The 25269-nt window shown below is 45.6% G+C and overlaps 1 protein-coding gene across 1 annotated transcript in view; it reads left to right on the forward strand.

Annotated features, from left to right (window-relative positions):
* The window catches only part of LOC144763075 (uncharacterized), a 676435-nt gene that overhangs the window by 550313 nt on the left and 100853 nt on the right, over positions 1–25269 (forward strand).

Here is a 25269-nt window from a genome sequence, read left to right on the forward strand (position 1 = left end):
CGATGTCCCTGTATGGATTGGGCAGTGTGAGACATGCGCCAGGGCTAAATCCACACCCGGACAGAAAAAAGGGTTGTTGATGCCGTTGCCTTCCCCAAGGAAGCCGTGGCAGAACATAAGTCTGGATTTCGTCACCGGACTCCCTCTTGATCAGGGCAAATCGGCTGTGTTGGTGGTCGTTGACAGCCTCACTAAATTAGGCCACTTTATACCATGTGTCAACTTACCAACCGCTGGGCAGACAGCTCAATTGTTGCTAACCAACGTCATATGACTACATGGAGTCCCAGAGGTTATAGTGTCTGACAGAGGCCCCCAGTTCATTGCGAGGTTCTGGAAGGCGTGGTGTCAGGCGTTGCACATACAGTCTTCCCTCTCGACCAGTTTCCACCCACAGACGGACGGGCAAACTGAACGGTTAAATCAAACATTGAAAAAATATCTACGGTGTTTTGCTGAGGATGCCCAGGAGTCTTGGGTTTCCCTGTTATGGATGGCCGAAATGGTTTATAACAACGCCTGGCACTGTTCTGTGGGGGTCTCACCTTTCCATGCTAACTATGGGTTTGATGCACGTATCCTTCCTGTGCGCATCCCTGAGGAGGTGTCTCGACAGCCTACGGTTTTGGGACAGGTGCGGAAGCTCCGTGTTCTGCACAAGAAGGTCAGGGCGCATCTGGAGAAGGCTAAAGATGTGTACAAGAAATGGGAGGATAAACATCGCAAGGAGGGCCCCTCGTTCCAGGTTGGTGATAGGGTCTGGTTGTCGACTCGCAACATTCGGTTCAAATTGCGTAGTGTGTTCCATCCACGTTACATTGGACCTTATACCATTGTGACACGAATCAACCCTGTTGCTTTCAAATTGAAACTGCCTGGTTCTTTGCGTATACATCCGGTGTTCCATTGCCACCTGCTGAAACCTGCTCGTTCGGCAAGAAGGAAGGCCACACCTCCGGTGCTTCGGGATGCTGGGGCTGAATACGAGATGCGGCGTATCAAGGACTCCAAACTGTGTAGAGGCGTCCTATGGTATCTGGTATCCTGGAAGGGCTACTCGGTGGAGGATGACTCCTGGGAGCCTGTAGGGAACATTCACGCCCCGGCTGCTGTACGTGCTTTCCATCGTAGATGCCCCCTGCGCCCTGGTCCTAGGAGGCGCTAGGGAGGGGGGATGTACTGTCAGGATTCGCCGCTCTATCGCGCCTACCACACTGAGAAACTACATTTCCCATGAGTCGGCGGAGTCCCGCAGGAACTACATCTCGGGACCAGACGCGCTTCCGGTTGCGCGTTATTCTGGATCTGGTTCAGCACTCGGCGTGAGAGCGGACGCTCTGCACGCCTGCCTTTCGTGTCTCCTGTTGGTCATCTCCCCCCCCCCGAGGCTCTGTGGGGAGTGCTTCATTGTTCTGCCCTCCGCGGTAGACAGACTACAAGCGCCAGCAGGTATTGCCGTTCTTTTTCCTTCGGCCGTTCAGGCGGTCAGCTGTTTGCTTTCCTGGTCAGAGTGCTCAGGGAAGTTCTGTGTCTGTTGCTCACAGACCATATCGTTGCTGATACTTTCTTGGCTAATTTGGGTGTGGCGGAACACAGTGGTGGTCGAAACCACGTGTTACCGTACACCCGGGAATTGTTTTTGTACTAAGAAAGCGGGGCGCTGTAGTGAGGACAACTACGCGTCTCCGTTGTAAACTGGGTATTTACAAGGAACAAAAGAACTGGGCATGTAGTGAGGAAACTACAGGTTACCCCAGTTCTCATTGCATGGTCCTCCATGGGGTGTATTGTTGGCAGAATCCAGTGGTGGTCGCAACTACGTTTTTCTGTTTGACATTAATCAAGCATTCTCTATTGGGTCATTATTTGGAGAGCGGAGTGTTGTAGTTTTTGCTTCCTACACACTACCGTTTCCCTCTTACTTTGTGTTGGAACTATCATCCTTGCTTTGGAGATTTGGGACACCCCTTGTACATTAAGTCCTCTGACACGTTTGTGGTATGTTGTGAGTAGTGGATTTGGTGTCTCAGTACAGCGTGTGTGTGTCTGGTACGACAGGACTGTTTTCTCTAATTATATGTCTATGTGTTCCTTAGGCCTTCCTCACAGATTGTGGCAGAAGGGCTGTAGTTATTTCCTATCCAAGGTCGGGTTTTCTTTCTGCTCAGGTACTTGCCTATTTCCTTGTTTATTTAGTGAGACTATATGAGAGTAGTATTGCATGTTAGAAAAGCACTTAACTGATACCTGTCTTGTCTTTTGTTACAGGCGTCCTTTCCCAGCTGACCCTACCTTTCCCCATCCCACAATTTTTTATTTTAGTTTGTTATTTTTCTCCCTCGCCTAATGGCTCGAACACCCTGTGTTTACACTTCAGGGTGTTGGTGACATTTGGAGGTGGAACCATACTTGCAGCGACTGGATCCCGTGGAGTATACCTGACAATGTGCACCACCATTGAACCAACTCAAAATCTCTGCAATGAACAGGCAGACATTTTTAAACTTAAGGTCAATGACATCTATGCTAATTTTTCCTTAAAACTAACTAACCCCCCTAGCTCCAACACAAACTACGCCCCCACATCCACAGTTTTGTCTGAATTTACTCAAATCACTCCCTCTCAGATAAAGGAAATTATGGCCACTATCAAGTCAGGATCACCACTGGATCCATGTCCTCCTATGGTAATAAAACCAGTGACTGATTTAATAGCTCCCATCCTAACAAACATTTGTAATGCTATGTTTTGTTCAGGTTCCTACCCCTCGGTTTGGAAGAAAGTAATTATTAAACCTTTATTAAAAAAAACAAGCCTGGACCCTGCAGAATCCAAAAGCTACCGACCTATCGCCTCCCTTCCTTTTCCGTCAAAAATATTTGAAAAAATCATGAACCATCAGCTGGCCAATTATATCGACCAGAATAAACTTCTTGATGAGACCCAATTCGGATTCAGGAAGGGTCACGGAACTGAAACTGCCCTAATAAAGGCGGCAGAGGAGATCAGAGTGATCATGGATCAAGGAGGTGCAGCAGTCCTAATATTACTGTACTTGTCTGCGGCTTTCGACACGGTCGATCACAACATCCTGATCGACCGTGTCGGAAAGATTGGCATTCAGAACAAAGCCAAATCACTGCTGTCGTCTTCTCTTTCTGGCCGTGAGCAGTCAGTTAAACTGGGTGACTTCTTCTCCCCTGTTTTCACTTTACCCTGTGGTGTTCCTCAGGGATCCTCGCTAAGTCCGACGCTATTTAACATCTATGTGTTGGACTTGGCAAGGGTCATTAAATCATACGGTATTGGGTTAACATCTTATGCTGATGACACCCAGCTGGTACTGGCTGTTCATAATAACGGAGGAACAGTTGCGGCCAACTTTCAGGATGGTATAATGGCAATCAGCTCCTGGATGGACCATAATTGTTTAAAATTAAACTCAGACAAGACGGAGGTCATGATATTTGGTAGTCTGACCCCGTCTTGGTCTCCAATATGGGGGCCTTCTGACTTAGGCCTTCCTCCAACTCCGGTCAATAAAGTCAGGAATTTAGGAGTTCTATTTGACAACAAGTTGTCATTTGTAAGTCATGCCAATGCGGTAGTCTCAGCATCTTTTTATACTTTAAAGATGATTAAGAAATTACTACCGTTTTTGCCAGCCAGTGCAGGCAAAACCCTGTTGTCAACCTTGGTTCTTTCTAAGGTTGACTATTGTAATGGATTACTCCTAAATGCCCAAGAACAAGTACTGAACAAGCTACAACTTGTCCAAAACGCCGCCGCCAGAATCCTGACAAATACTCCAAAATTTTCCTCCATTTCCCCCATGATCCGACAATTGCACTGGCTCCCAATTAGCAGTTGCATTAAATTCAAGGCGTTATGTATCACCTACAAGGCCAGGAACAGCATAGGGCCAGAATTTTTAAAAAAAGCCTTGTCAGTTAATACGCCCAAAAGAGCACTGCGCTCCGCTACAGCCAATTTGCTACAAATTCCGCGCACAAAAAAAGTGAATTGGGGGGACAGACGCTTTATGGTTGCGGCCCCCAGGCTATGGAATACTCTTCACCTCCAAATAAAATCTTGTCCTTCCTTGACGAGTTTCCGGAGACAATTAAAAACATGGCTTTTTATTCAATAAGATCTTGATCTCCTCTTGCACATGATCTGTACAGCGCCGAGACACCTCAGGGTATTTGTGCGCTAAATAAATTGCATAAATAAATAAATAAATAAATAAGAGGCAACTGCAGAGGGTGCCTATGACCACAGGCAGCCTAAGAGAATTGTGCACAAATATGTAGGGGGGGTTGGCCTTGATAAGTTGCTGCCATCTATGAGAGAGTGTAGTACTGAGAATTCTGGACCCGTGTTATAAACATCATCGTATCATGACGATTTTGGTATCAGCAGACCGGAAATGACGAGTATACTATGCACAAGCATTTTCGTCATATTTGAGTGCCACAATCACCGTTAAATCAGCGTTTCCGTCATAAACCCCCGGGTTCCATTTTGTGAACGGCATCCATTTTGTGATTGCCCTCACATAGCCAAATGACTAAAGCCAAAACCCAATCCGAAGGACACGTACACCCTTGCTGACTCCCCTGTGACCTGGGCAAGCTGACTCCCCTGCCCGAAGCCAAACCTGTTCGGCCAGGTCCTTTACCAGTGGCCGAGCGAGATTAGTATCAAGGCACAACATATCATAAACCCTTCATCGCACACAAACCTTACCTAATCTTACACACACCTGTCTCTGTTTTTTGCTTTATGACTTGCTTTACGAGGAGGAGGTGCCCGTTTTTATTGGGAGTCCGCCGATATCTGATGAAAATACTGGGCCTTGCCGTATAATTAATTACGAACTAAACAAACTGAAATGTGGGCTTGTCATCATGACTCTGCTTTTTCTTTGTAGTGAAAATATGCGAATGGTCAATTGTAAAAAAAGGAATGTTTGCCTAAAGCATATTATTTTGTATAAAAGAAGAAGGCTGGCTTCGTAAAGGAGAGCAGTCTCCTGAGAACATACATGCCGTTGTACTTCTAGGATACCTGTTACTGGCTGCAGCCAATAAATATGATCCTTGACTTCACCTAGAAGACTCTGTGTTTCTGTAGTCTGAAACAGGAAGGACTCAGAGTTTTCAGGTGTGTTCCCTGGCACCGCCGGGTCCATAAAAACCCGGTACTCCAGTTGGCGCCCAACGTAGGGCGGTATCAGCGGTACCGGTCCAAGCCAGAGGTTCGTGAGGAGCTTCGTGTGAAAATTCCGGAGGACAGCCAACCACTTCAGTGACCCCTGTATGTTGACGTGGTCCGAAGGTCTTTGCTGCGAGGTTCCCCGCGTCCCGACGGCTACGAAGGACTGCTGCCCTGAATATTGCCCTGTTTTGGACCCTTGATGATTGGAAGAGCGAAATGATAAACGAGTCTTCTGGTGACGTCATCGATACCTCAGTTAGGTATAAGTGGAGCGTCTCCCAGACCTTAGTTTGATTCTTAGTTTTTGGTATCCTTCGGGTTTGCTTTGTTTGGAACTTGCAAGTGCCAAAACCAAAGGACTCGTGTATTCACGAGACTATCGTATTCGATAATCCTTTGACGTTTGAAGCTAGACTAGAGAGCGAAGATGCCTGGTCTTAGCAGACTTGGAAATTTGTTTTGTCTTGGTTGTAATAGGGATTCCCGATTGGAGGACTCGTGTCCGGTTCCTCCGATTGGAACTTCAACATATGAGCTCTATGTGAAACACGACGTAGGCCCCATCACATATAATGAATTATGGATCCGATACACCGGAAACGATGGTGTGGCCCCAATATGGTAGTTTTGACACAGAAATTTTAGATAATTTAGAGGTTAAACTTTTTAAGAAGAAAGCCCGGCCGGCAATGTTTGACTCTTTTCGCCTATGGCGCAAAGAAGCCAAACAGAAAGAAATGAAATTAGCAAAGAAAAATAAACGAGGTATGTCAATGGTACAAGCTGCTGTTGCGTTCAGGGATAATGAGGAAGAGCGGGAGAGTGAACAAATGCTTAGAAGTAGGAAGTTAGCGGTAGATAAGTGCTACCCAGTTTTGCCACGTAAAGGACAAGAATCAAAGGAAAAACTTGATAAAGATCCTTTAATGTCTCATTTACTGAGTTCACCACCTCCTTATGCGCAGAGTGTTACAGCACCTCAGCAACCTTTGGTTGTGCAACACCCGATTGTTGGACCACAGGTTCTACCACAACCACCAGCTCCTCTTCAGCTGGTTCCCACTCCTCTGGCGCAGCCCCCTCATGGGCCGCCGCTTTTGCTACCTACTCCATCTGTGTTCCCTACGACTTCGCCTACTGTTCCGACTGTTTATCCTATTACTCCCTCTGCTACTGCCTCCACCTCTGCTTTACCTCAGCATGTCTTTCCTTGTGTTTCTGTCCTTCCGTCAGTTTCTCCTTCTGTTCGACAGAGAATGGCCAACACTGTTACTGGTCTTTTCTCACCTTTCTTTGGGTCGCCTAATACGACTCCTAGCGCAGAACGAAGACAGTTGCGGAGTCAACTGCCTGACTATCAAGAGAGAGAATTACTGAATCGGTTAGCACGTAAATGGGTTGTCGATACTGTGAAGTATGATGTACAGTCTATCGTGGAAGTCTTCCGTCAATGGGAAGCATCGAAGCAGAGATATGTTTTTGAGCAAATGTGTGTATTTCTCTGTGAAGATTTGGAGGGAAATGATCTGGAATCCGACCTGCCTCAATTGTGCCGTGTGCGGTTCGAGTTCTCGGAGAGCATGATCGTAGGCACCGATGTTGAGAGTGTGGTTGCGACATTGTTGTCGTATCGGAGTAAGGGGGGCACTACTTGATCACTATTTGAGCGTGACGCATCCTGTAGGAAAAAGGCGCGACAGTATCCCATGAGAGAGGTTCCCCCAGGTTGGACGGAAGGGGACGCGAACGCTAATCCAGCCATACCGCCACATTTTCAGCGTGTGTGGGTACATGTTCCTTGGAAGCGAGCTGAAGTCTTGGCCCTTAAACAGACATTGCCTGAACCCCCGTAAAAATCCTGCAGGGTATTACAAGGAATTATCACAGACTACAAGCTCATGCATTATGAACTTATCCGATATAGACATGCTGTTCGGAATTGTTGTTCCACAGCCTTTATGGGGAAAGATTCGCCACACCGATCATGATCAGGAGTTAGGGGATACATGGGTTAACATCGCTGCAACAGATAACAGACAAGTTGGTGGTGCTAAACCCGAGCCTTTAATTGCGGAACTCCCTGGTAGAATAATTACTTATATGAAGACATTGATGCCTGAATTGCGTGTCAATTGGGATAAGTTGTCTGCATGTAAGCAGAAGAAAGACGAAGCGGTGTCTGACTTCTTCACGCGGTTTGAAGAGACTTTTGTAGATCATAGCGATCAGGATATGGCTACTGACGGTGGCCAGAGATTGTTTGTCGACAAATTTGTGCATAATTTACTTCCGGAGTTGTGTGCTAAGTTGAAGGATTTTGAGAGTGCTTGGGCTGTCTCAACGTCAGCACAGATTTTAGCTACAGCCCAGTACTATGAAAATAGGCGCAAAGATGAGTTAGAGAAAGCGGATAAAAAGACTAAAGAATTAAAAACTAAAGTTCTGCTGCAGCAAGCGTATCCACCCCGCACTAATAATCAGCGCGATTATCAGCAGCCTCAGCAATAGTCGAGAAACTCGCCAAGAAACAAGTCTTCTCAACAGCGTTTACCGTATGGTCCCAATCAGTGTGCGAATTGTAAAGAGGAAGGCCATTTTAAGAATAGTTGCCCGGTTTTGTTACAACGTACGAATGGTGCTTCCAGTGTGCGAGGCCGCGGTGTTCAACAAACGCCTAGAGGTAGGGGACGCGATGCGTTCCCACAAAACGCACTTTCGTTTCCACCACAGAATTCAATGAACAGTTTTGACCAACAGAATAACGCGTCTGGTAGGACGACTCAGTACAATGCTGATGACTACAATGCAGAGGATGAAAATATGGTAGGTAATGATTGCTAGGACAGCCATGGACAAAGAGAGGGAGTTGTTTCAGTTCCAGTAGATCAGAGTGGACCTTATGTCGAGGTGATTACATCAGGTGTGTCAGAGCCTTTTCTGTTGGATACTGGTGCTACAAAGAGTTCTATTATGCACTCAAAACTCCCTGGTGCACCTTTGTCTGGTGAAATGAATGTTTCAGTAGGTTTTTCTGACGCCCCGGTTAGGAACCCGATTTCTAGTCCTATGTCTCTTTCTGTTGGACCTTGTGAATTGGAAGCACCCCTTATTCTGACAACAGGTTGTGATGAAAACTTGCTAGGATTGGATCTGTTGAAAAGACTATATGCGACTTTGTACTGTTCTCCTTCGGGTGTGCAACTTACACTGGGCAAAAGAGTGGTTTCTCCAATGTATTTGTCGAGGGATAACCTCCCGACGGAATTGTCTTCTCTTCCGGACGTTCTTTGGGCTACTGGTCCTAATGATGTGGGTCTTTTGGAAATATCACCATATGTTGTGAATTGAAAGCCAATGTTAGAATGCCACGCATTCCCCAGTACAAAATCTCTAGTGAAGGTGAAAAGGCATTTTTAGCGATCATCTATGACCTGATTGATAAAGATGTAATCGAAGAGACAAGAGGCAATGTTTGTAATAGTCCTGTTCTGCCTGTTTTGAAGCGTACTGATCCTTCCCAGCCACCTGTTTATAGGTTCGTGATTAATCTTAGGGAGGTGAATAAGATTGTTGTGCCGCAGTTTCCAGTTGTCCCTGACATCACTACCCTATTGACAATGATTCCAGCTTCAGAGGCTTGGTTCTCAGTGATTGACTTAAAGAACGCTTTTTTCAGCATCCCAATTGCCGAGGAGAGCAGAGATATTTTTGGCTTCAGTTTAGGAGGCCGAAGGTCCGCTTCAAGCGCGCTCCTCAAGGCTACTGTGAAAGCCCATCAATATATAGCCAGGCTTTGAAAACACAGCTTGATACGATTGTTGTACCTGGTGGCGCTACCCTTATTTAGTACGTCGATGATTTATTAGTCGCCTCAGACACTGAGGAGATTTGTAAAGAGACTACCTTGTCGTTGTTGCGTCATTTGTCTGATTTGCATCACAAAGTGTCTCTCTCGAAGTTGCAATATTGTCTACAAGAAGTGACCTACTTAGGTCACCTCTTATCGAAGGAGGAAAGGAAACTGACCCCAGAAATAATACAGGCAATTGCTAAGTTGAATGTGCCAAGGACACAGAGAGAAGTACGTGCGTTCTTGGGCATTACATCATATTGTAGGCAATGGATACCAAATTTTTCTTTGTTGGCCAAACCTTTGGTAACCAAAACAAGTGATGGACCGAATGTGGATCAATGTCACACATTCACCCCAGTCCAAAGATCTGGGCCCAAATCCATCGTTTTTTTGCACTCCACACCACCCTGGGTTAGACAATGGCGATATGCAAATCAGCTCTGACCCTGTGCCCCATGGGAACAGTCCAGTCCGAACTACAAAAGCCATGTCCTTCCCAGAACGGAATCAAGCATCCGAGGACCGGACCGGTTTCGAGGTAACACCTCTCATCAGCCCGGCTAGCTTGACTCCAGTGGTGTGGAGTGCCTGGGACCCACGTCTGAGCATCCCCAGCGCACTTATGGCGGAATTTGCAAACAAAACAAGTGATGGACCGAATGTGGATCAATGTCACACATTCACCCCAGTCCAAAGATCTGGGCCCAAATCCATCATTTTTTTGCACTCCACACCACCCCGGGTTAGACAATGGCGATATGCAAATCAGCTCTGACCCTGTGCCCCATGGGAACAGTCCAGTCCGAACTACAAAAGCCATGTCCTTCCCAGAACGGAATCAAGCAACCTTTGGTGGCATTAACTTGTAAAGACACACTGAATCCCATTCCGTGGTCTGAAGAGTGTCAGAAAAGTTTTTCCGAATTACGCGATGCATTGTGTTCGGCTCCTGTGTTGGGTACCCCCGACTACAGTAAGCCCTTTACACTATATGTCCATGAGAAGGAAGGCTGTGCATTATCAGTGTTGACACAGTCTTTTGGGGACAAGCAACGTCCATGCGTGCATTTCTCGTTGACTTTGGACCCGGTAGCTAAGGCACTGACAAGTTGTTTAAGAGCCACAGCGGCAGCAGCTGTTTCTATCCGACAGTCTGCTGGGTTAGTGATGAATAACATGTTGATTGTAATGGTCCCGCATGCGGTGGACACTTTGTTAAATAGAACCAAGACACAGTATTTAACTAGTGCTCGATTGTCAGGTTATGAGTTAACCTTGTTAGCGAGTCATGTCCACATTAAAAGGTGCAGCGCATTAAACCCAGCCACGTTGTTGCCAATTCCAGTTGAGACAGAGGATGCTGAAAAGCAGCACAACTGTTTCTTTAGGACATAAGAAGAAACGAAAGGGAGAGTAGATCTTAGGGACACTCCTCTTACTGAATGTGAGGGTACTTTGTGGGTTGATGGTTCGTGTTTCAAACTTCCGAATGGTGATACGACCGCAGCATATGCCGTTACGACTTTGCATACGATTGTCAAAACTGCACGCATCCCACATAACTCAGCGCAAGCAGCAGAATTGATTGCACTTATGAGAGCATGTGTTTTATCGAAAGGAATGAAAGTGACCATATATACTGACAGCATGTATGCCTTTGGTGTGGCTCATAGTTTTGGGCATGTGTGGCGCGAACGTGGGTTCCTGACTTCACATGGAGCTAAGATCCAGCATGGTCAGTTGGTAAATGAGCTTCTTGAGTCACTGACCTTGCCGGTTAAGTGGCGATTTGTGAAATGCAGTGCACACAAAAAGATTACAGATGATGTTGGTCGTGGAAATGCGTTTGCGGATGAAGTTGCGAAAGAAACTGCAAGGAATGTAATGAGTCGAATGTATGTTGCAGGCCCTGCACGATGGGTTGGTGACGTTGGTATGTGTGAAGATACGATTGAGAGTGTGAAGTCCATCCAAGCTGAAGCTACAGAGAAAGAACTGAAGGTTTGGAGAGAAAGCACGGGTAAATTGGATGCAAATGGTTGTTGGGTTGAATTGTCAGAGCATCAGCGTTGGTTGCTACCCGATGTGTATGTGCCTGCAGTGGTTACAAAGGCGCATGGAATGGCACACATCACTGTGAAAGGGATTTGCAAGTTACTGGCTCCAGTATGGCAGAACACTAGAATCCCTAAGTATGCAGAGAATATAGTCAAGAACTGTATGGTGTGTCTGAAATACAATCCTGGTAGGGGAACCCCAACTCCAGCTGGTCATTTTTCTCCTCCTACGTACCCGTTCGAGGTTTTGCAGCTAGATTTCATCCACATGGAGAGGTGCAACAATCTGAAATACGTACTCGTTGTTGTTTGTGCCTTTTCAAGATGGATAGAAGCATATCCCCTGAAAGACAATAGTGCCTTATCGACAGCTAAAGCCCTTGTCAAAGAATTCTTCCCCAGATTTGGAATGCCGAGAATGGTCTGGAGTGATAAGGGGAGTGAATTTGTGGGTCGAGTGATGAAGAAAGTATGCGAAGGGCTAGGCATTCAGCAAAATTTTCACGCTGCAAATCACCCCCAATCAGCTGGACTAGTAGAGTGAGTAAGTAAGTAAGAAAAAAAAGAACCCTGGCTGGTATTTGAATGGCGAAAAACTTGACCAGGTCACCACATATAAGTACCTGGGAGCAATCCTGGACTCAAATAACACCTCGAGGGCGCAGTTTAAATCTTTGCGAGGGAAGGCTACAATAACTTATATGGCTCTAAAATCACTGAAGGGCAAACTACCCGATCTGACACTTAAACCTCTTCTCGATCTATTGAGTGCCAAATTAAAACCGACTCTCACATACGGTAGTGAATCACACCACGGTAAGGATGCGGCGTTACTGGACACACTCATTGCCAATTCATACAGGGCTATTTTCAATCTTCCCAAGTACGTTTCTCCGGCTCAGATTCGATTAGAATTCGGTATCCTGAAACAAACTCTAGAGAGGCGGAGCGTGTATGTAACAATCTGGCACAAAATTCGCAATGCAGATGCTGGATCTCTATGTGCAAACCTATGGGAAGAACTACTTCGGCACCGCAACCTCGCGCCAAGAGCCTACTTATATGAATCGCTCAAAGTTCTAGGCCTGACTGAAACCTGGGAAACATCAATGGATCTCTTGTCCTTTAAAAAAGTAGCTAAAAAATCAGCTAGCATAATCTCAGCGATAGAAGATAAGAAAGACCTAGCAAACCGAGCACATGGATGGCTAACGGTGGGAGCCTATGAAAAATTGCGGCCACAAGCGTACTTTAGTATCGGCATGAAAATACATGTTAAAGAAAAATTTCTAAAATTACGACTTGGTGTAATTCCCATACTTCCACATCTTCCACCTTGGGAGAGAAATAACCCTTCACAACAGTGTCGCATGTGCAAAACCGGCAAGGAAGGCATAATTCATGTGATTTGCATCTGCCCTAGCATAAAGGACCTGAGGTTTAATCTCTTACGTCCTTTTTTTAACCTTTACACCGTCCGGACCTGCAGACAGGCAGCCATATTGTTCTTTTCTACTAGCGACACTAAATTGAACTGTCAAGTTGTGAAGTTCTTTAACTGATAAGAAAGAGACTTAACCATGCTAGATGAACTTTTTAATCCTACGATGTTAACCATATAACTGTTAATATCACTGTAATTTTATGCACCCCAACTTTTTATTTCTTTCTCTTTTGTTTTGTTACGTTTAAGTAACAATTACTATGGACACTTTTCAATTTTGTAAAGATTTTAATTAATCATATACAAATAAATATTTACTTACTTACTTAGTAGAGTGCTATAACGGCACCCTAAAACTGAAACTGGCCAAAATTCAAGCGAGCTCCGGTCTTAAATGGCCTGACGCTCTGCCTTTAGCACTCCTATCAACCAGAATGACTGCGCACTCACGAGTGGGACTTAGTCCCTATGAAATCGTGTTCGGCCGTCCGGCCAACATATGGGGAGTGCCGAGACCAATCAAGTTCAGCGATATAGAACAGCCTGTACTGCTTGATTATTTGTACGAATTGACAGCTAAATTGCGTGTTTTACACCAACAGGTACATGATACTCTACCTCAAGCTACTGAAGCTCCAGGACACCCTATCGATCCTGGAACCTATGTGCTTGTAAAGAACTTCCAGCGGACAAAGAAAGATGAGCCCCGCTGGACCGGTCCCCATCTAGTACTTCTATCAACAAGATCAGCTGCTCGAGTGGAAGGAAAGAAACACTGGATCCACGGGATCCATTGCAAGAGGGTCCCTTTACCTCTGCCTCACGACCGGTGGGTCCAGGAGGGGATTGCTGACTCTGAGACTGAAACTTTCCCGCGCTTCCTGCTCTTTAGTGATGCACAGGTAAAAGGAACAAACTCTGTACGCGAGAGTGACGACATTCTGCAAGGATCTTTGCCACCGTCAATGCGATTAAACACTACAGAGCCTGAACTTTTGTTCCAGGACCAGACAATACCCGGGAAACACCGTTATAATTTAAGGCCGAGAACTATGACTATGGACAAATAAAAACGCTTTTTATTCTATTTTTGAAAGTGCAGCTCTCTCTCTCCTCTGAGAAACTTGCTTATTTTTGTTTTTCGAACCGCCATCCGGGTTCTGCTGCTAGGGTCGCGGTTGCCCAAGTCTTTGGGGTGCAGCAAAAGACGTTAGGTCGACGGTTCTGGTTGGTCTAAGGGAGTTGCCCTGGACTGACAGAAGCATTCCTTAGCATAGAACACCCTACCGCCGCGGGCAGCAATTATAGAGGATGGAGTTTTTCAAGATGGAGAGACCTGCCAAATCAATGAACTTTAAAGTCAGAATGTGTACGTTAATGACAAGAACAAGATTTTTGATAATATTGTGGTAAATATTTTACCGTATACGAGTTTGCCAGATAATTTCGGACAATTAAAGAAAATAGCTCAAACAAATGAGAGGCAGAGTCCGTGGTGTCTGAGTCATAAGGGCTTTAATCATAAAGAATGACTCGAGCCATGGAGATCTATTCCATCAAATACAAGGGTTCGGTACGCAATAATGGCAGGGAAAATGTCAGGAAAGATGTCAACTAATTATTCACAGTACATGGCATATATAGCAAAATGACACAATAGCATTGAATACAGTAGGCGTGACAAGTGAAATGTATATGATAAGAACACATGTGCGTAGCAAAAAGGCGTGAACAAGGGTGTGCACATAGGCGTGTACTAGAAACGTCACAGAAAAGTGTCACAAGTGGGTGGATGCTTAGGGAATTCTTGCAGAGTCAGCTGTAACCTATGGCCTGGATGCGTGCGCAGCTAATATGACGTATGATTGACGTGCAACGGGAGGAAGCTTAGGGTCTGACATTGAACACTAGTAGAAGAGACAGAAGTCTGGCATGTCAGATCGACCTGTCCCTATAACATATCTGATATCTAATATTTGGAGGATGTTTAATCTAGAGGAAAAGGTCTCTTGGGCAGAGGCTACTCTATACTGAATGTTAGTGCGTGCATAGGAGTCTGCGTGTCTACGTGCGGGGGCCATGGGCCTATTCTGACAACGGGATCTGTAAATTACTTGCACGGAGACAGGGAGACTTGCTCTTTGTTCTGCAGCCGGGGATATGTTTACCTAAATCACTAGACAGGAATGTGTTTTCGAGGAGCTGAGCTGGCTACGCTGATAACTTGAAGGTAAAATACTGTTTTTGGCAGGCAGGCCAGGCCGAGCCGGGCACCGCTCGCTTGGCAGGAAGTAAGGCAGAGGTCAGGGATACATCTTCATGCTGCAGTTTTCAGAGGCAGAGGCAGACATGGCTTGAAGACAGAAAATCAGGGCCTAGTTCGGCAGAGCCAGGAAAAACGTGAAAAGTGCACCATATAAAGACGGTGGCACGGCATACTTAGGAACTGAATTATCGATCCATTCATAGTGGATCTGATAGAGGACATGTTAACGGTGGACGCAAATGTATTTGCGTCATCAGATTCGGTTGTGGAGGGAAATTACATGTACTTGAAACTCGTACATGGAGCCGTTGGGGTACACGTTAGGGGACACAATTGACCATAAAAATTTCAATTACCTCATTCCCTCCTTGTCCCCTACGGACCCTTCATGATATGTCGATGTTCACGAGACCATCAATCTGTTCATATAACATCATTTGCTCTTCGTTTTTTCTTTGTGAATGGGAACGTGAACTTGGATGGGGAACGCAAGCTGTGGCGCACAAGCCGCAAATCGCTGGCCCACATTGCAGACATAGACAACAACTGAATACTATGGCCAATATGATTCCTAGGAATGACAGTAGCTTCCATCCCCAGGCTGTAATTACACTCCAGAGCCAACCGGACCAAGTCCAGGAGCCTGGATTCTGGTGTATCAGATGGGCAATTTCATGAAGTCGGGTAATGGCCTTATAGACTGATGGCGCGTTATTTGGCATAAACACGCAACAACTGGATCCGATGACTCTACAAGCCCGCCCCTATCGGCCAGGATGACGTCAAGGACAAGGCGGTTCTGGAGAACGACAAGTCCCATAGCAGACTGTTCCTCTGTTAAGTTGCCCAAGGCAGAAGTAGTCTCATTCACTACTGCTTCAAGTATTCTGGTTAATTTGCGTATCAGTTTACTATTGGAGACAGTACCTAGATAGGGAAAGAATCCTTTATTAAAGTCTGTATATTGTTCCCATGCAGTTTCAGTCTGATCAACTATGGGGAGGTCTCTCTTGTGTCTAACAATATTAAGGAGGGAATTCCTGTGATAGTCAGATGGGGCTAGGAATACTGGGGGCAATAAGAATGCAATGAAACAGGTACCATCCCAGTCTGGGGGTAAACGGACATAGGCTGTCTGACCACAAATGAAATAGGAATGTCGGGAAGCTTTAAATGTAGACTTGCCTTTATCACTGAATTCGACCACAGTAGTGCAGTCACTGTGACCTAGATGTACAGAACCAATCTTTCTGACACATAATACACCTTTCGCGGGTAAAACTGATATGGATGGCAAGTCTGGACTGGTTTCTGACTGAACATTTAGAATCATGAGGTTAAGTGTAAAATTGCCTAATCCGTACACTTCATTTTCTAGATCTGTCCCTGTCATTTGTGGAAGACCCTCTTCGTTCGGGAAACATGCTTTGTTCATGACTGTGTTCAGATTTCCCCATATCCAATTGCCTTGGGAAACCTTAGAGTCAGTGTCTATAGAAGATATTAAACTAAACCAGGCACCACAGGAACCATTATGTGTAAACGGGTAAGGAAAGAGGGGCAGAGCTCCCTTGTAGTTCTGGTAGGGAGGGAGTCGGCCACATATCCAACAATTAGTAGCATTGTTGATCTGGTGAGAATGATGTAACATGGGAATAAATGTATTGTTGCGCAGCGCAAGTCTATAAGATAACTCGTGTGGGGGAAGTGCACTAAACGTGTGCTCGACAGTGTCATTAGAAAAAGAATGTGCAAGAGGAAAATACATGTATAACATCCAACTTATTGCAATAACCGTAAGACTCAGAAAAAACATAACAAGTAATATGCAGACGCATCTGCTCCGGAGACTTTTACAATAATTTTGTTTCTTGGTCTCCTGTCTATCTCTCTCTCTATTTGGGTCTAACTTGTACATTGTCAGAACTGCCTAACCGCTTCACCCAGGGGGGGACTTAAACAATTAAACTGTCTGACTTACTAGACCGTAATTTCTGGCGATACTCCTCTTGGGGAGTTTTCTCTAGAAGGGGGAGTTTGGTATCAGTCACTGGTACGTGGGAGTTCTGGGATTCAGATTTTGGCGGAAGTCCAAAGTATCTCTTAACGTGGCTGGAGTGCACCCAACCTTTGCGCCCCTCCAGCTTTACTGCTGTCCTTGTTGTTAACAAAACGATCTTCGGCTCCTTCCAGCGGGGCTCCAAAGGGCTTGTCCTGTCGAAGTTGCGTACGACGACTACATCGCCTGGTACCAGTTCATGTGGCTTCACCTCGGTATTGTCTGGGAAGGCTGCTGCGACCTGTGAACGACATGATTGTAGTGCAGACATCAAGGAAGCAAGGTAATCTGTCAGCATAGTACTATCAACATCGGTTATTTTTTGAGGCAGAGGCGTCCCCCACATATTAGGAGGTCTACCGAAGACCACCTCATACGGAGATAGCCCTGTCCTAGAGTGAGCTACCATTCTCATGTAAAAAAGAGCAACTGGCAAAGCTACTATCCAATCTACTCCCTTCTCTTTACACACTTTTGCAAGGCGAGTTTTCAGAGTCTGATTGTGCCGCTCCACGAGACCTGCTGCCTCAGGATGTCGGACACAGTGAAACTTCCACTGGTACCCCAATAGAAGCGAGACCTGTTTCATGAGTTCAGACGAGAATGGCTGACCGTTATCTGAATACACAACACGGGGTAAACCGTATCGGGGGAAAAATTCACGAACCAACTGCTTGGCAGTGGTCGGGGCAGTGTAATCTGGGACGGGATATGCCTCTGTCCATCGGGATAGGGCACAGACAACTACGAGGACATATTTGAATCCTCGGCATCTTTCCATCTGAATATAATCCATCTGGAGGACTTCAAAAGGGTAGTCGGGAGGATGAAATCCACCTTGCTCTACGGGAACACCTTTTCCTGGGTTGAACTGACAACAGATCATACAGGTACGTACTTTCTGTTTGGCTGCTGCTCGTAAATGCTTGTTGAACCAGATATTCTGTAAACTGTCTAACATGGCTTTTTCTCCTAAATGTGCTGGACTATGTGCTGTGTTGATGATAACCTGAACCATAGAGTCGGGGAGAAACCATGTGGTCTTTCCCTTCGTCATCCATCCTTGATCTGTCTGGACCCCTCCTTGTTCAGTCCATTTCTTTATTTCATCTGGAGTGGCATGTGTCTGTATGTCGATGACATCTTGTGTGGGGTCCCTGACTGTCATATTATGTGTCAGTGAGGATACATCAGTCTTTGTCATGTCCGTTGTATGAGTATCAGTCAGTGCTGTATGTTTCGCTATTCGATCTGCAAAATCGTTGCCCTGAGACATTTTGTCGGTGACTTTCGTATGTGCCTTGCACTTCATGATAGCTATATCTGTAGGAAGATGTATTGCTTCTAACAGAGCTTGAATGAGGGGACCATGTTGTATCTTGGCTCCGTGAGAGGTCAAGAAACCTCTTTCTTGCCAGAGGACACCGAAGTCGTGAACGACTCCAAATGCATAACGTGAATCTGTGTATATGTTTACTTTCAAGTCCTTGGCTCGTGTACAGGCTTGGGTTAGAGCTATGAGCTCTGCTGCTTGGGCTGACAGGGTGTCAATGCGATGTGTTTCTATGACTTCAGTTTCAGTGGTCACTGCATATGCGGCCACTAACTCTCCTGTGCTTGTTCTTAAACATGAACCATCCACATAAAGTGTCAGGTCTGGATCGGATAATGCAACATCTGTCAAGTCTTGTCTGGGTTTTGTAACTGAGTCAACTACATCCACGCAATCATGTGGAGTAGGGTCTGTTCGAAGGTAAAAGTGTAGCAGGGTTCAGTATATTACAATGTCTGATTTCTATGTGTGGCTGGAATAATGTCAATTCATAACCTGTCAGTCGGGCTACAGTCAAGTGTTGAGTCTGGGTTCTGTTTAGGAGAACCTCTACAGAATGTGGAACTTGTACTGTCAATTGATGTCCTAATACAATGGAATCACTTTGTCGGATTGCTAGAGCTGTCGCTGCAACTGACTTTAAGCACGCAGGCAGGGCCTGTGCTACGGGATCCAATGTACTTGGAAAATAGGCACACGGTTTGTGTTTGTCTGCTTGTACCTGTGTGAGAACCGACAACGCTGTGCCATCGTGTTCTGTGACAAAAAGTGTAAAAGGTTTGCTGTAACATGGTGTCGCTAAAACAGGTGCTTGACATAAGGCTTTCTTTAATTCATCAAAAGCTTGTGTATGTTCCTGAGTCCAAGGGAGGACAGTCGAAGATGCTGCCTCCTGTGTTGTCAACTGTATGAGTGGTTTAGCTAGAAATGCATATTGTGGAATCCATTGTCTGCAATAGGAAGTGAGTCCAATAAAGGCTCGTACTTCTTTCTGTGTCTTGGGTTGCGGAAGATGTGCAATTAACTGAATTCGCTCAGGTGTCAGCTGCCTACCCCACTTGGACAGCAAGTGCCCAAGGTACACCACTTGCTGGGCACAGAATTGTAGCTTCGAAGGAGACACCTTGTGTCCCTTGTCCGCCAAGAAATGCAAAACTGTCAATGATGCTTGTTCACATTCTGGTTCACTACGGGCGGTGATCAATAGATCATCGACGTATTGGAGTAGGGCAGTGTTAGCAGGCATGTGAATACTGTCAAGTTGTCTTTTTAATGCTTGGCTGTAGATGCTGGGACTTTCTGTAAATCCTTGAGGTGCGCGTGCAAATTTGAAGCTTCGGCCATTTAAACAGAATCCGAAAAGATATTGGCTTTCCGGATCAATGGGGACACTAAAGAAGGCGTTCTTGAGGTCAATTACAGTAAAGAACGTCGCCTCAGAATCAATAGCAGTCAATAGGGATGAAATGTCTGGGACCACAGGATACTGTGGAATAATACATTTATTCAATTCTCGTAAATCGATGACTAATCGATAAACAGGAGGAGCATTGGGATCTGTACGTTTAAGAATTGGAATGATCGGGGAATTACAAACATTGGAGTCGGTTTCTACAACCACTCCTTGTGCAATGAGGTCGTCAATGATTTTCAGTAAAGCCACTACAGCATCTGGTGGTAACTTGTATTGTCGGATACGTGGTAATACTACTCCTGGCTTGAGTGTAACACGATATGGAGTAATGTGCATACAACCTACATCAGTGGGGCCTTGTGCCCATAAATGTGCAGGAACATTCTGTAACCTGGGGTCAAAATCTCTCAATACATAATGGCCTTTAAAATCACGAAGGAACAACCTTACTCCTTCCGGAGAACAACAAATTACAGCTCCTAGAGCTTTCAGGGTCTTTATACCAAGCAAGTTTTCTGGACATGATTTCGTGAGTAATAAGTCTGTAGTACGAGATAATGGATCAACTGCTAGAGGAACAGGTTTCGATACTTCATTGACTATAGGCTTTCCTGAAAAACCAAGGGAAACATTCTGTGAGCCTGAGAGGGGCGCCCCTGGAACCTCTTCATGACTGATGGTCGTTCTGCTTGCCCCTGTGTCAATCAAAAAATTTCTGTCCTTCCCTAATACCTGACTGTGTACATAAGGGCCTTCTTGATCTACAGGAACCTCAATAAGGGGCAAGCCAACCTCCCTCTCTAGGCTGTTTCATGTGTATTGCTGATAATCGGGATAGTCAGATTGTGCATACTGGTACATCTGCTGTGTAACATGTTGTGTGGCGGCAATGGGTTGTGGCTGTGGTACCGCTACGGTCTGTTGTGGAACCTGCATAGGCTGGACATTCTGTGGAACGTGTTGTTGGACCTGGTCCTGTCTAGGAGGACGCGGCCTCTCTTTAGTTTTACCTGAGGCTATATTGTGTTTCAGAACTGCACAATCGTTTACATAGTGACCTGGCTGTTTACAATAGTTGCATATCCCTTTAACAGGAGCTGCTGAATTCGAATTATTGGATTGTGTCGTACCCCTTTTATGACCGTCAGCTGGAACTGACTGAGCAACTAGTACTTTCATTTTTGTGTCTTTCATACGTCTCTGTTTGTGATCATGTTCTTCTCTAATTCTGTTCTGGTGATACTGTAACATTTGTAACATTTGGGATGGCGTATTAGCTTGCCATGTGCTCTCGACTTTCAGTACACGGTTCTTAACCTGGGGCAGTGAGTTCTCGACTAACTTTGATACAAAAAGGTGTGGGTATGACTCGCTACTTGTTTTCAGGCCACTGTTAATAATAAAACATTTCTCGAATCGGGAATAAAAATCACTAGTGTCTTCGTCGTGTTTCTGTTTGCAGGCTGAGATTGCATCCCAATCCTCCTTTTTAGTTGCTAATAATCTTGGCAATACCTGTACTAACAATCCTGGTAATGCTTTAGTTTTCTCCCCAAGACCTAAACCTGGGGTTCGACCAGTTTCTTCTGTTTCTAATTCAGCCCAATTAATCTTTTTGTCTCCCACCTCCCATTCTTTTTCCTTGAGTTTCTCGTAAATACCGGCAGGCAATAACACTTTCAGTATCTTCATAATATCTGGATAAGTATAATCTCCCATTAGTAACATGTCTTTTATTTCACGGTGGAAACCTGCAGGGTCTTTATCATGACTGGGTACTATTTTCTTCATTTCTAACAGTTCCATTTTAGTTATAGGCGTGTATACAAACACGCGTTCAAGGGTATCGTCGGCTCTCCTAACTGGATGTACTTCTCGTAAAGGATTCTGTTTGTCTAGGTGATATGGTTGCCTGACTGGGGGTGGAACGGAAACAAGATGTGGAGTTAAGAACGTTCTATACTTGTGGCGTTGTTCTAGAATTATTTCAATTAGATCGGTACCTAGACCTTGCCATCTTCTCATGAGTAAATCCTGCAATAAATTATACAATGGACCTGGGTCGGATGCTTCATTTTCATACTGTATAATGAGGTGTTGGGTCATGTATATACCAGCTAGTCGCTGTTCTTCTGGAGTAAGACTTAAAAATGTTTGCACTACTGAATCGTCTTTGTATATGCTGTCATCACCGGCCCACTGTACCGCGGACCGGGCTAGTTCCTGATCACGTAAGGTATTGAGTTCGTGATAACCTACTCTTTCTTTCAGTACTTTATCAGTAATCTGGAATATATGTTCAAGGGAACATCGCTCTGGTATCGGACAAAGGTAACGTTTCTTGTTTTCTAAACGAATGGGCCTGTCGAAGGGCCTATCAAGAGGGTACTGTCTATGTAGTTTCTCTCTACCTACATATGCTATCATGTCTTCCCCCGTTTGTTGCGAGGTTTCTGCTACGTTCTCTGGTGCTTCCTCATCTGAGGTCTCTTTATCGTCTGACTCAGAATGCCTTTCAGATTCTCGACGGGCATGTATTTCTATTATTTTTTTACGGATCTTTCTAACCATGGCATGTATACTTTTCTCTCTATCATGTTTACCATCGGCAATATTCTGACTCCATCTTGACAATCGTCCCATCTCCTCTTGTGGAAAGCTAGGCTGATCTTGTTCCCTTATCAGACAGTTAACCAAAAATCGCATTATTAGACCTTGTGTCTCAACTTTCTGACGTGACATGGCTTCACCAACACACTCAGGTTTTTCTCCTGTTCTAATGAAATGATATATATTGTCTAGATGTTCTGGCATTTTTGGTAATAACACCAAATAATCTGTAACACGTCTTAAACGTAGGGATGCTAACATCATAGGTCCTGTTTTACCGGGCACTGTATCATATCTGCAATCTATAAGCTGTTCTTTCAGCTTTTCGGCTGGGGCGGCTTTAGGTGTACGCTGCATTGCTAAATCTCTCATTGTCGTTCGATGTACTTGTGGCGGGGTGCGATAACCTCCTGTGGCACCTCCTGAGGCGGAGGCTTGAGCATAACCTGGCTGTAGGGTCGGAATCTGTAACGGAGTTGGAACCTGAGCAGCACCAGGCCCAAAGGGATTAAGCGGATTAATACCAGCGGGAACAATAGGAGGAACGATAGGTGCAGGAAGTGCTGCTGGAGGGGTCTGTTGTTGCTGACCCGGGGGCAGACGATCAGCAGGGAGTACAGGTACATGTGGTACGGTTACATTAGTATATGCGGGAGCTACATCATCTAAATAGGAAGAAAGGAAAATATCTGCTGCGGTTTTGTGACGTAATTTAGTCGGAACCAATGGAGGGGGCAAATCTTTCGGTATTTCCGGGGTCGCCTTGGGCAGGCCCTCGGCCAGGACTGGATACAATCCTGTCATAATGGCATTACTCTGTCTTTCATGTTGTTCTATTCTGACTCTCTGTCCTTCTTCTAGTAGTTCTTTTTCTTTAGCTTTTTCGGAATCCTCTCTGCTTTTCTCTACCTTTCTGAGTGCCTTCTCTGTCCGTCTATGTGATTCTTTACGCCATAATTCAATGGCATCTTTCTGTGATTGTCTGGCTTTCTTGTTCCATAACGCTTCCTCTACTCTCATGATGCACTCGGCATCCCATGTCCTTGTAACGGGCCATCTCTGATTCTCGGCTAAATCTTTCGTATACTCCACCCACAAGTCTAGATATAATATGGCATCTAAGCCGTGCTTGTGGTACATAAAATGTCCGGGAGTGTCCCTGGGTGGGATGGGAACTGCTTCTTCAAGTATCCCTTTCCTAGTTCCTATCTGTCGCAACTTTGAGAACAAAGGCATGTCTAATTCGGTCTGGACACAATAAACACAATAAGAAAATGCAAACAATCATTCATACCACGAAATTAAAACACATTGAAACATTTCAAAACGAATAAAAATAACTGTATATCTCGATACTAGATGCACTGCTAAACAGTACAGATACACTGCTAAACAGTGCAGACCGGATTTGTGTACCCAAACCCGTCTTGACCGGACACAAATCAATGCACCCGTCTTGATGCGTCCCCAGCAACGGTACTCACCGGGAAGCACGAAACAGAAGGCCTCGGAAACTCGACTGGACTGGACCGCTACGACGTCACTGCTGCTGCTGCGCACTACGCATGCGCCTCGACACTACTGGTGGGCCTCTCGATACCTCGGACACTGCTCTCTCGGCTGGGCTCTGGTCGGGATCCTCCGCACTCCTCACCGCCTCGTCTGGATGTCGGCCGCAGTCTCCGTCTCCTCCGTAGGCCTGAGGGAGATACAGGAAAACCTGCAGATGCGCATGGGTCCGTCACAGCTGTAGTCGGGGCCAAAGCCTGCGACGCATCACCGGCGCGTGGGGTGGGGGAGGGGTCCCTGTTTGGGCGCCAAATTATGTGGTAAATATTTTACCGTATACGAGTTTGCCAGATAATTTCGGACAATTAAAGAAAATAGCTCAATCAAATGAGAGGCAGAGTCCGTGGTGTCTGAGTCATAAGGGCTTTAATCATAAAGAATGACTCGAGCCATGGAGATCTATTCCATCAAATACAAGGGTTCGGTACACAATAATGGCAGGGAAAATGTCAGGAAAGATGTCAACGAATTATTCACAGTACATGGCATATATAGCAAAATGACACAATAGCATTGAATACAGTAGGCGTGACAAGTGAAATGTATATGATAAGAACACATGTGCGTAGCAAAAAGGCGTGAACAAGGGTGTGCACATAGGCGTGTACTAGAAACGTCACAGAAAAGTGTCACAAGTGGGTGGATGCTTAGGGAATTCTTGCAGAGTCAGCTGTAACCTATGGCCTGGATGCGTGCGCAGCTAATTTGACGTATGATTGACGTGCAACGGGAGGAAGCTAAGGGTCTGACATTTAACACTAGTAGAAGAGACAGAAGTCTGGCATGTCAGATCGACCTGTCCCTATAACATATCTGATATCTAATATTTGGAGGATGTTTAATCTAGAGGAAAAGGTCTCTTGGGCAGAGGCTACTCTATACTGAATGTTAGTGCGTGCATAGGAGTCTGCGTGTCTACGTGCGGGGGCCATGGGCCTATTCTGACAACGGGATCTGTAAATTACTTGCACGGAGACAGGGAGACTTGCTCTTTGTTCTGCAGCCGGGGATATGTTTACCTAAATCACTAGACAGGAATGTGTTTTCGAGGAGCTGAGCTGGCTACGCTGATAACTTGAAGGTAAAATACTGTTTTTGGCAGGCAGGCCAGGCCGAGCCGGGCACCGCTCGCTTGGCAGGAAGTAAGGCAGAGGTCAGGGATACATCTTCATGCTGCAGTTTTCAGAGGCAGAGGCAGACATGGCTTGAAGACAGAAAATCAGGGCCTAGTTCGGCAGAGCCAGGAAAAACGTGAAAAGTGCACCATATAAAGACGGTGGCACGGCATACTTAGGAACTGAATTATCGATCCATTCATGGTGGATCTGATAGAGGACATGGTAACGGTGGACGCAAATGTATTTGCGTCATCAGATTCGGTTGTGGAGGGAAATTACATGTACTTGAAACTCGTACATGGAGCCGTTGGGGTACACGTTAGGG

The sequence above is a fragment of the Lissotriton helveticus genome, chromosome 6 (genome assembly GCF_964261635.1).
Source record: "Lissotriton helveticus chromosome 6, aLisHel1.1, whole genome shotgun sequence".
NCBI lineage: Eukaryota > Metazoa > Chordata > Amphibia > Caudata > Salamandridae > Lissotriton > Lissotriton helveticus.